This window comes from Neofelis nebulosa, chromosome 1 (assembly GCF_028018385.1).
Source record: "Neofelis nebulosa isolate mNeoNeb1 chromosome 1, mNeoNeb1.pri, whole genome shotgun sequence".
NCBI classification, from domain to species: Eukaryota; Metazoa; Chordata; class Mammalia; order Carnivora; family Felidae; genus Neofelis; species Neofelis nebulosa.
In genome coordinates, this window is record NC_080782.1 from 187,944,710 (window position 1) to 187,957,506 (window position 12,797).

Genomic DNA, 12,797 nt, shown 5'->3' on the forward strand with positions numbered 1-12,797 from the left:
ACAATAAAATTTTTGGAAAGAATACAAATACATTGAGGTTAAAGAATATCCTACTAAAGAATAAATGGGTTAACCAGGAAATTAATAAAATTTTAAAAAGCACATGGAAGCAAATCAAATGAAAACACAAAGGCCCAAAACCTTTGAGATGCAGCAGAGGCAGTCCTAAGAGGGAAGTATATTGCAATAGAGGCCCAGCTCAAAACGCAAGTAAAGTCTCAAATATGCAACCTAAGCTTACAATTAAAGGAGGTAGAAAAGGGGAAAGCTTTCATTTTTTTACCATTTAGTATGATTTTTTCTGTGAAGTTTTGGAAGACACCCTTTATCAAGATTCAGGAAGTTTTATTCTATTCTTAATTTTTTGAATGTTTTTAATCATGTAAATGTGTTGTCCAATGTTTTTACTATATCAATACAGATAACATGAGGGTTGTGTATTTTATTTTATTAAAATGGTTTATTAGAGTGATTGTTTTGCATATGTTGAAACAATTTACATACATGACACTCGGCCATGGCATACAATTTTTTATTAACTTACTCATTTTAACTAGTATTTTGGTGAAGATTTCTGCATATATATTAATAAAGGATATTGGTCTATATTTGTTTCTCTTGTATCGCCTTTGGTTTTTGTAACACTAACATCACAGATGTATTCTTTTCTATTTTTTTAGATGCAATTGTAAAAGACTGCTGTTAATTCTTTAAATAATTGGTAAGAATTATTGAGTGAAACTATCTAGATCTTGTCTATTTTTTCTTTTTTTTTATCAAAAGTTTTGTAACTAATAGTTGTGACTAATAGTTGTTACAAGTCTTTTCAAATTTAATCTTAAGTCAGTTTCAGTAGTTTGCTTCTAGTAATTTGTCAATTTCTTTAGGTTAACTAATGTATTGGCAGTTGTATGTTTATAGTATTGTTAATTATACCCCCCCTTTTTTTCTGGAAGATGAGTTAATGTTCACTCTTTAATTTTTAGTTTTAGTATTTGAGTTTCTTCTGCTTTCATCTTGGTCAGTCTCGTTAAAAATTTGTTAATAGTGTTGACAGTTTCAAAAAGCAACTGTTTATTTCATTGATACCTCTATTTTTTGTATATTCCCCAACTTTATTCACTTTCCTCTATGCTTCATTTTTTACTTCCTTCTGTTTCAGCTTAGTCTTTCTTTTTCTAGTTTCTTAAGATGAAAAGATAAGCTGTTGATTTGAGATCCTTCTTATTTTTTAAAATAGGAATTTAAAGCTATAAAGTTCCCTTTAAGCACTACTTTTACTATATCCCTAAAGCTTTATGTTGTTTTCATTTACATTCATCTTGAAGTATTTTCAAATTTCATATTTATTTCTTTTTGATCTTGATTATTTAGACTTTTAATGCTTAATTTTTACATATTTGTGGGTTTCCAAAATTTCCTTCTGTTATATCCATGCATGTCTCAGAGAATATACTTTTCTTTGCAATCCTTTACATATAGTAAAGCTTGCTTTAAATGTTTTATGGCCTAACACATTAGTCTTTCCTACATAATTTTTCATGAGCACTTGAGAAGAATGTACATTCTGCTGTTGTTGGGTGGAATATACAGATATCTTGCATATATATGCATCTATTAAGTATATAGTGCTGTTCAGATATCTATTGCTGATCTTTAGTCTAGTTGTTATATTATTACTGGAAAAGGGGTCTCAAAATCTCCAACCATTAATGTTAGTTTGTTACTGTCTCCCTTCAATTCTATGTTTTTCCTTCATATATCTAGATAGATAGATAGATAGATAGATAGATAGATAGATAGATCTATCTATCTATATATATATATTCTCCACCCCCAGGCTGCTAATCCTAGCACACTGTTTCATATTTTGGGGGTTCTATTATTAGGTACACATATTTTAATAATTTTATATCATCTTGGTATATTGAGCTTATCTTTATACTGTCATAATAATATTAGTATTATAAAATGTTGCAAAGCTTCCACTAAGATCAGGAACAGGACAAGGATGTTGTTATCTCTCACCACTTCTATTCAATATAGTACTAGGAGTCCTAGCAACAGCTATTAGAAAACATAAAGAAATGGTGGTTCCTGGGTGTCTCAGTCGATTGAACAACTGACTCTTGACTTCAGTTCAGGTCATGGTGCCAGGGTCATGGGATTGGGTCCACATCAGGTTCTGTTCTGAGTGCTCAGGCTGCTTAAGATTCTCTCTCCCCCTCTCTCTCTCTCTGCCTCTTCCCTGCTTATGCTCTCTCTCTCTCTCAAAAAGAAAGAGAAAGAAAGAAAGAAAGAAAGAAAGAAAGAAAGAAAGAAAGAAAGAAAGAAAGAAAAAGAGAGAAAGAAAGAAAGAAAGAAAGAAAGAAAGAAAGAAAGAAAGAAAGAAAGAAAAAGACAAGAAAACATAAAAAAAAAGGCATTCAAACTGGTAAGGAAGAAGTAAATCTCTCACTATTTGCAGATGGCATGATGCTATAAATAGAAAAACCTGAATCAAAAAACTACTAGAAATGATAAATAAACTCAGTAAAGTTGCAGGATATAAAAGCAATGTGCAGAAATGTGTTGCTTTCCTATACACTGTGAACTAATAATGAAGCAACAGAAAGGGAAATTAAGAAAACAATTCCAGGGGCACCTGGGTGGCTTAGTTGGTAAAGCATCTGACTTCAGCTCAGGTCATGATTTCACAGTCCATGAATTCAAGCCCTGCGTCAGGCTCTGTGCTGACAGCTCAGAGCCTGAAGCCTGCTTCATATTCTGTGTCTCCCTCTCTCTCTGTCCCTCCCCTACTCGTGTTCTGTCTCTCTCTCTCTCTTAAAAATAAACATTAAAAAAAAATAAAAAATACTTCATTTACAATTGCACCAAACAATAAAATATGTAGGAATAAACTTAACCAAAGAGGTGAAAGATCTGTACTCTGAAAACTATAAGACACTGACAAAAGAAACTCAGGACAAAACAAAGAACTGGAAAGACATTCCATGCTCATGGGTTGGAAGAACAAATATTGTTAAAATGTCTATACTATCCAAGGCGATCTACAGATTTAATGCAATTTCTATTGAAATACTAAACAGCATTTTTTAACAGAATTAGAACAAGTAATACTAAAGACCTCAAATAGCCAAAGTAATCTTTGGGGGAAAAAAAACAGGTATCACAATTCCAGATTTCAAGTTACACTACAAAGTGACACTTATTAAAACAATATGCTACTGTGTTACTGGCATAAAAATAGACACATGGAATGGTGAAAAAGAACAGAAGACCCTAGGGCCCCTGGATGGCTCAGTCGGTTAAGCGTCCGACTTCAGCCCGGGTCACGATCTCACGGTTCGCGAGTTCGAGCCCCGCATCAGGCTCTGGGCTGATAGCTCAGAGCCTGAAGCCTGCTTCCGATTCTGTGTCTCCCTCTCTCTCTGCCCCTCCCCCGTTCAAGCTCTGTCTCTCTGTCTCAAAAATAAATAAACGTTAAAAAAAAATTAAAAAAAAAACAAAGAAAAAGATAGTCTCTTCAACAAAAGAGAAAATTGGGTAGCCACATGAAAAAGAATGAACTGGACTATTTTCTTTCACCATATAGAAAATAAAAACAAAATGACTAAAGACCTAAATGTCTTTAAAAATCCTAGACGGGGGTACAGGCAGTAAATTCTCTGACACTGGACATAGCAAAATTTTTCTAGATATGTCTCCTGAGGCAACAGAAATAAAAGTAAAAAATATTAGGTCTACAGGAAAAGTTTCTGCACAGCAAAGGCAACAATCAACCAAAACTAAAAGGCAACTTAGAGAATGGGAGAAGATATTTGCAAAGTCCATCTAGGATAAAAGATTAGTAGCCAAAGTATATAAAGAACTGATACTTGGGGTGCCTGGGTGGCTCCATTCGGTTGGGCATCCAACTTTGGCTCAGGTCATGATCTTACGGTTTGTGGGTTCACTCCCTACACTGGGCTCTGTGCTGACATCCCAGATCCTGGAGCTTGCTTTGGATTCTGTGTCTCCTTCTCTCTCTGCCCCTCCCCCACTTACACTCTGTCTCTGTCTCTTAAAAATGAATAAATGTTAAAAAGAATTAAAAAAAAAGAACTGATACAACTCAACAGTCAAAAACAAATAATCCAATTAAAAAAATAGGCAGAAGACATTAACAGACATTTCTACAAAGAAGACATCCAGATGGCCAACAGACACAGGAAAAGATGCTCAATATCACTCATCATCAGGAAAATTAAAATCAAAACTCTAATGAAATAATCACTTCACACTTGTCAGAGTGTCTAAAATCAACAACACAAGAAACTGTAAGCGTTGGTGAGGATGGGGAGAAAAAGGAACCTTCTTGCACTGTTGGTGAGAATGCAAACTGATGCAACCACTGTGAAAAATAGTATAGAGAGTCCCCGAAAAATTAAAAAATAGAACTACCCTATGATTCAATAATCACACTATTCACTATTTACCTGAAAAGTAGAGAAACACTAATTCTAAGGGTTACATGCACCCTTGTGTTTATTGCAGCATTATTTATGATAGCCAAATTATGGAAGCAGCCCAAGTGTTCATTTTTTAAAAAGTTTTATTTATTTAAGTAATGTCCATATCCAACGTGGGGTTTGAATTCATGACCCCACAATCAATAGTTGCATGCTCCTCTGAGCCAGCCAGGTGTCTCCCAAGTGTCTATTGATAGAGAAATGGATAAAGAAGAGGCGGTGTATATATATACAATGGAATATTATTCAGCCATAAGAAAGAATGAAATCTTAACATTGGTAGTAACAGGGATAGAACTGGAGAGTATAATGCTAAATGAAATGAGTCAGTCAGAGAAAGACAAATACCATATGATCACACTCATATGTGGAATTCAAGAATGAAACAAATTAGGAATGAAAAACAAAAAAGAGAGATAGATAGAGACAGAATGAGAGAGACAAACCAAGAAACAGACTCTTAACTGGAGAGAACAAAATGATGATTACCAGAGGGGAGGTGGGTGGAAGGATGGCTGAAATGGGTGATAGAGTTCAAATAATGCACTTATTATGATGGAAAAATAATAAAATAAAGAAAAAGAGGGGAAAAGGAGCTGCAAAGATATTCAACCCCTTTCGGCTCAGAATATACTCCTGAGTTATACCCTGAAGATATCACTAAAAAAGACAAAAGTTAAGTGCATGAAAATACGCATTACATTTAAAAATATATAAAAGCTGAAAATTAATAATATATTACAGAATCTTTGAAATGGATCCTATGGCACCTCTTTAGAAAAACAGAATATTTATGAGAATACATAATATTAACTGGATAATTAAACAAAAAATAATCTGATGAATCTAGGTGAACAGTATACAAGTGATCTCTTTTATCATTGTTTCAAACTTCTGACTAAACCACTAATGTATAATAAGTGATTATTTATAAGCTACAAAACTATTATCATATCAAGTAATAAGAGTAATAATGACAGTAAAACAGATCATGTGTCATAATTTCAATGAGAGTATAAAAATAATTCACTTCTTAGTGAAGATTAAAAAACAGTAAACAAGTGCTGCCATACTTTTGTTACTACTTACAGTTCTGAAAATACTGATTCTAACAATTTTTGCCCTTATTCTCATTGCTTTATGGAGATTTTTCTCAAGGTCCTTACTCCATCATTCCCACTGATTTAACCAAAATACACTCTACTTTTAAAGAGATTACATGAGACATATTTAACAATGAGTAGCAAATCTGTGTCATGAGAGTAAAAACACTACACACTATCTTTATTATAAAAAAATTTTGGAGGGGGAAGCTAGGAAGGCAGTGTAGTAGGAGGATGCTAGGCTTGTCATGTCTTTTGTTTTTTTGTTTTTTGTTTTTGTTTTTGTTTTCCATTCTATGGCTTTCTTATTTATTTATTTATTTATTTATTTTTATTTTTTTAAATTTTTTAATATATGAAATTTACTGTCAAATTGGTTTCCATACAACACCCAGTGCTCATCCCAAAAGGTGCCCTCCTCAATACCCATCGCCCACCCTGCCCTCCCTCCCACCCCCCATCAACCCTCAGTTTGTTCTCAGTTTTTAACAGTCTCTTTTGCTTTGGCTCTTGTTCAACATCGCTCCTTGTCATGTCTTTTGAACACAACTAGATAACTATCAAATCATTCTGAATACCAAAGAAATCAACCTGAAGACTGACAGAACGAACTCCACAACTAGAGGGTCAGAAGAAACCACATTAAGGAAGAAGTCATAGCTTAGGGGAGAAAGGAACTAGAAGTGCTGTGCAAGGGAGCAAGCCCTGGTTGCAGAGAGAGAGAGAGAGAGAGAGAGAGAGAGAGAGAGAGAGAGAGAGAGGCACACAGGGGAATGCATAAAGAGAACACTTCCCCAAAGCCATTGGCTGGCAAAATAAGAGGAGCTGATTTTTGTGGTTTATTTTGCAACCAGAGAGGATTGAAGACTGGAGTTTTAAAGATTAGCAGGCATGGCTGGGATAGAGCCCAGATGACACTGCACTCCTCCTGGAGAGAAGGCAGGCAATGGTCTGGAGGCAGACAGTGTGAAAGTAGTGATTTGGGGGGCACCTGGGACACACAGCAGGAAGGTTGTTCCCTCATGTCAGGCTTTTGGAGACCCCTCTCCAGGGAGAAAGGGGCTGGCTGGCACCATTTCCCTCCTCCACCTCTGAGAATAAACACAGAACCATCTTTGCTTTGACACTGGCACTGGCTGCCTACCCTGCATACGCCATGTCCCACACTTTTGCACTCTGAAAGTACTGCCCTTCTGGGTCAAGTTTGCTTCAGTCCCAGCACAAAGGGCCCCATCCCCAGAAGGCTAGTAGAAACCCCTGCCCACATCTCCCAGACGAGTTCTGCAGAGCTTCAGTTATAGTGGAAGTAGCATCAGGTCTCATTTAACAAGCCGACCAGAGAACACCTAGTTAAAACTCACCACACTCTGGCCAAGGACCAAACACTGCCCACTGCAACCAAGGAGAACCTCTGCAGATGACTGGCCTGGAGGATACAGCAGCCAAAACACAGCAGCATAGTGCACACAGCACACACCAGAGACACTCCATGAAGTGCCAGACCCTGGACATTATATGACCTCTACTTCATAAAGCCATTACTCTCAGGAGCAGGAAACATACAGGCTTTTCTAACACACAGAATATGACAGAGACTTAAACAAAATGCCAAGATGAATGAATTCATCCTAAGTGAAAGACCAAGATAAGGTCACGACCAAAGATCTAATTGAAATAGATATAAGTAACATGCTTGATAGAGAATTTAAAGCAATAATCATAAGGATACTTTCTGGGCGTGAGAAAAGAATAGAAGACTTTAGTGAGAAGTATACCCAAAGTTCTACCCAAAGGAATTTACAGATTCAATCCAATCCCTATCAAATTACCAACAGCATTTTTCACAGAACTAGAACAAAGAATCCTAAAATTTGTATGGAACTGCATAAGAACCCAAATAGCTAAAAGAATCTTGAAAAAGAAAAACACAACTGGAAGTCTCAAAATTCCTGCTTCACATTATGCTACAAAGCCATAGTACTCAAAACACTATGGTACTGGCACTAAAACAAAGAAAGATAAATGGGACAGAACAGAAAGCCCAGAAATAACCCAAAATTATGTAAATTAATCTTTTACAAAGGAAGCAAGAATATGCAATGGGAAAAAGACAGCCTCTTCAACAAGTGGTGTTGGAAAACTAGATACCTACATACAAAAAAAATGTACCATTTTCTTTCACCACACACAAAAATAAACTCAAAATGGATTAAAGATTTAAATGTGAGACCTGAAACAATAAAAATCCTAGTAGAGAGTACAGATATCAGCTATAATTTCTGACATCAGCTGTAACATTTTCCCAGATCTCTCTCTTTTTTTTAAGTTTATTTATTTATTTTGGGAGAGACACAGAGAGAATGCAAGCAGGGGAGGGCCAGAGAAAGAGAGGAACAGAGGGTCCAAAGTGGGCTCTGTGCTGACGGCAGAGAGCCTGATGCAGAGCTAGAACTCACAAACTATGAGATCACGATCTAAGCCAAAGTCAGATGCTTAATGACTGAGCCACCCAAGCACCCCTCTGGTTGTATCTCTGGAGGCAAGGGAAACAAAAGCAAAAATAAACTATTGAGACTTTATCAAAATAAAAAGCTTCCACACAGAACAACAACAACAACAATAATAACAAAAAAACTATAAGGCAACCTACAGAATAGGGGACATTTGCAAATGACATATCTGATGAAGGCTTAGTATCCAAAATATATAAAGAACTTTTACAACTCAAAAAACTCAAAAAACAAACATAATAATCCAATTAAAATGGGAAGAAGACATGAGCAAATATTTCTACAAAGAAGACATATAGATGACCAACAGACATATGAAGAGATGCTCAACATATCTCATCATCAGGGAAATGCAAATTAAAACTACCCAATGATCCAGTGATCACACTACTGGGTATTTACCCAAAGAGTACAAAAACACTGATTTAAAAGAATATATGTACCTCTATGTTTATTGCAGCATTATTTACAATAGCCAAATTATGGAAGCAACCTAAGTGCTCACTGATAGAGGAATGGATAAAGAAGAGGTGGTATATATAAACAATGGAGTATTATTCAGCAAAAAAAAAAAAAAAAAAAAGAATAAAACCTTGTCATTGGCAATGGCATGGATGGAGCTACAGAGTATAATGCTAAGTGAAATAAGTCAGAAAGACAAATACCATATGATTTCACTCATATGTGGAATTTACAAAGCAAAACAAATACACAAAGCAAAAAAAAAAAAAAAAAGAGAGCAAGAGAGAGAGACAGGCAAACCAAAAAACAGACTTTTAACTATAGAGAACAGATGGTTACTAGAGGGGAGGCAGGTGGGAGGACAGGTGAAATAAGTGAAGGGGATTAAGAGTAACACTTATCTTCATGAGCACTAAGTAAGAATTGTATAGAATTGCTGAGTCACTGGATTGTACACCTGAAACTAATGTAAGATTGTATGTTAACTCTACTGGAATAAAATTAAAATAAAAATGGTAAAAAATAAAAAAAATTAGAAAATTTAAAAAACTTGTATGTTTAAATACAATATAGTTCTATGAAGTAATGTGAGACATTGATTTCACAACAATTGGCAATTGACCTTTATATTTATATAAAATTATAAATATATATATTTTTTAATTCCAATATTTAGGAACTGGTTACTCTTAAAATTATTAAGATTAAACATCAACTTAAACTTAATGTACAAATATAATGCACACCCCACTACTTAATAACTGTGCTGTGTTTCCTCATTTGGTAATGGGTATGAGAAAGGATTCTACTTTCTAGGATTGTCATGAGGATTAATAGAAATAACTTAGCATCAGAGTAATGCAAACATTTTATCTATTAATGTCAGTGAGAATCTTGGCAATACCAATCTCTAAATGTCCATATCTGTGCAATGTTTTACTTTTTATTTAAGGTTTATTTATTTATTTTGAGAGAGAGAGAGAGTGAGAATGAGGGGAAGAAGAGCACATAGGGAGAGAGGGAATCCCAAGCAGGCCCCTCACTCTAAGCACAGAGCCCAATGTGGGGCTTGAACTCATGAATCGTGAGATCATGACTCGAACTGAGATCAAGTCGGATGTTTTAACCGATCGAGCCACTCAACATGGCTTTTTTTTTAATGTTTATTTATTTCTGAGAGAAAGAGGGAGACAGAGCATGAGTGGGGAAGGTGCAGAGAGAATGGGAGACAGAACCTGAAGCAGGCTCCAGGCTCTGGGTGGTCAGCACAGAGCCCAATGCGGGGCTCGAACTGATAGACCATGAGATCATGACCTGAGCTGATGCAGGTTGCTTAACCAACTGAGCCACCCAGGCGCCCCTCCAAAGTTTTACTTTTTATGCCATCTGTGGGAAGTCGTGTAGAAGCAAAGGATATACTTTTTCCATTTTTATTCCTAAAGTCTCAGCTTTTCCAGGAATCTACTGCACACATACTTTCAAACCTGCCAATACACACCTGGCTACAGATTAACCAGGCTATTTATCTCTATTCATCCTCAAGTCAAATTATTGTTCTAAATACATATTTGACTTTAGAGGAAGTCATACAAATCCCTGAGGAGCCACCTGATTTTTGAAAATACCCCATGCTCTCTCCTACTTTCAACCTTTAAAATGCTATCTTACCATTTGTCTTCTAAAACTCACAGGATCTACCACCAAGCGCCTGCCCTGTTCTTTATTTGGGCCCCAAAGGTCACTGATACAGACTCAAAGGCAACAAGAAATGACAAAACACTCCATGATAATGATGTTAGTCTCCAGGCAAACAAAACATGTCTTCAAGAGAAATATTTTTCCTCTCCTATATTTATCAAAGAGCCTCTTATTCCTCTGATTCTTTCCTTGTAATTTTTTTAAATATCAGACTTAGTACACCAAATCTAAATTTTGCTAATGAAATATTACATGCAAAATTTGCAAATGTCAGGCAACTTTGAACAAGAAAATATACACAGAAAAGTTATTTTAGTCTCTTCCAAGTGAGACATTTAAAAAACATCTCTTTTCTGGGGTGTCTGGGTGGTGCAGTTAGTTTGAGCATCTGACTCTTGATTTGGGCTCAGGTCATGATCCCGGGGTTGTGAGACAGAGCCCTGCATTGGGCTCCACACTGAGCATACAGCCTGTTTAAGATTCCCTCTCTGTCCTTCTGTCTGTCTCCCCCAGTGCGTTCCCACTCTTTCTAAAGCAAACAAACAAATAAACAATCAAACAAAACATTTTTCTTTATCATTGGAAATCTTTATACCAGAATATTTATTATATTCCACTAAAACTAGAGATAGTGGGTTGTGTTGAAAAAATATTCCACATTATTTTGCTAAATGAGGTAACTCAAAAACCATATTCATCATCTCTCAGATTCTAATGAATCCTGAGAACATAAAAAAATAGAAAACATGATATTTACTAATGCTAGACAATATTTCAGTTTACATTTATTAATTTTTAATATATTCACAGCAAAACTGTGAGGCAGGGACTACTATTCCATTTTACTGAAGAGAAAACTCTCTTACAAGGGATTAACTCCCTTTTGACACTCAGCTGCTAACACATGGCAGAAGCAATATTTGAACCTATGCAGTTTGACTCCAAACTGCCTTGCTTCATTTTACACTCTTTTCACTGATTTGTATTTCCAGGTTTTCTCTGAACAAAGCTGAAACAATTTCTAAAATATGGTATTGACAACTAAAAGCCAGAGAGAATAAAATCATACAACTTGAATGTTTTTAAAAACATTAAAAACTTGATTTCATTAAATCTTACAAGATTAAAACAAATCAGTAAAATATGTGCTTACTTCCATTTTTATTTTTTCTTGATAGAATCCTAATGCATTTCCTAGTATTTTGAAATTCACAAAATGATTATTAGATTTTTATGCATATAATCTGAAGATAATTCCCTTTCTTCACATAACAAATTTCAAATTAATTTCTATAATCATATCCCAGGAGGGGCAGAGCCAGAGAGAGAGGGAAAGAGAAAGAGAAAGACAGAGAGGCAGAGCTTACCCAAAGTGGGGCTCACCTGAAGCAGGCCTTGAGCTCACCTAATGTGGGGCTTGAACACACGAACTGTGAGATCATAACCTGAGCCAAAGTCAGATGCTTAACAACTGAGCCGTCCAGGCACCCCTTCAGTACTTTCTAGATTAATGGGGAATTCTAAGGAACAATTAATTATACATGGTTGTGAAACAAAACTATAGCAAATACCAGATGATAAATTAGTATTTACTGTATCGCCATGTAGTAACAAGTATAAGTGCCCAATATTTCTCGTAAAGACACTCAGTATTAATCAATTAATGGGAGACATTTAAGTTGGAAGAATATATATGTGAGCCAGAACAGTTATTAAAAACTGCAGAGAATGTTGTGAGTGAACAGAATTTTTAAAGAATATGTGCATTAAAGGACTAAAAGCTACATTCAGACTATAGAAAAACAAGAATATAAGAAAGAGGTGACCCTAGGCTGAAGAATAACAATAAAGAGACAAGTCAGACTCAGTTGAAGTAATCCTTTTGGAAGTAGTAAAAGGTTAATGTAAAACAAGGAATTTTGAAATCCTGACAAAGAGTTAACATAGCAAACAACAAGAAGCTATTGCCAATGCAAGTCTTTTAAATCTTTTGACAACTTCATATTTGTATTAGTAGGTTCAAACCAAAGATCTGACACATAGTAAGTGAATAATTTTGGACAATATACCTAACCCACAGCATACTTCACACACACACACACACACACACACACACACACACACACACACACCTAAATCCATGGATGTTTTGAGAGCATTAACTGAGATAATAATACAAGTGTTTAGTGAACAAATAGTTATTATTAATATAGGTTTTATTTAAAGTTCCATGGAATTTGTATTTTTAAAAAGACATTTAAAATAATCTCGGGGCACCTGGGTGGCTCAGTCGATTAAGCGTTCAACTTCGGCTCAGGTCACAATCTCACAGTTAGTGAGTTCGAGCCCTGCATCGGGCTCTGTGCTGACAGCTCAGAGCCTGGAGCCTGCTTCGGATTCTGTGTCTCATTCTCTCTCTGCCCCTCCCCCACTTGTGCTCTGTCTCTCAAAAATAAATAAAAATGTAAAAAAATTTAATAAAATATATAATAATCTCAAGATCTTTTATTATG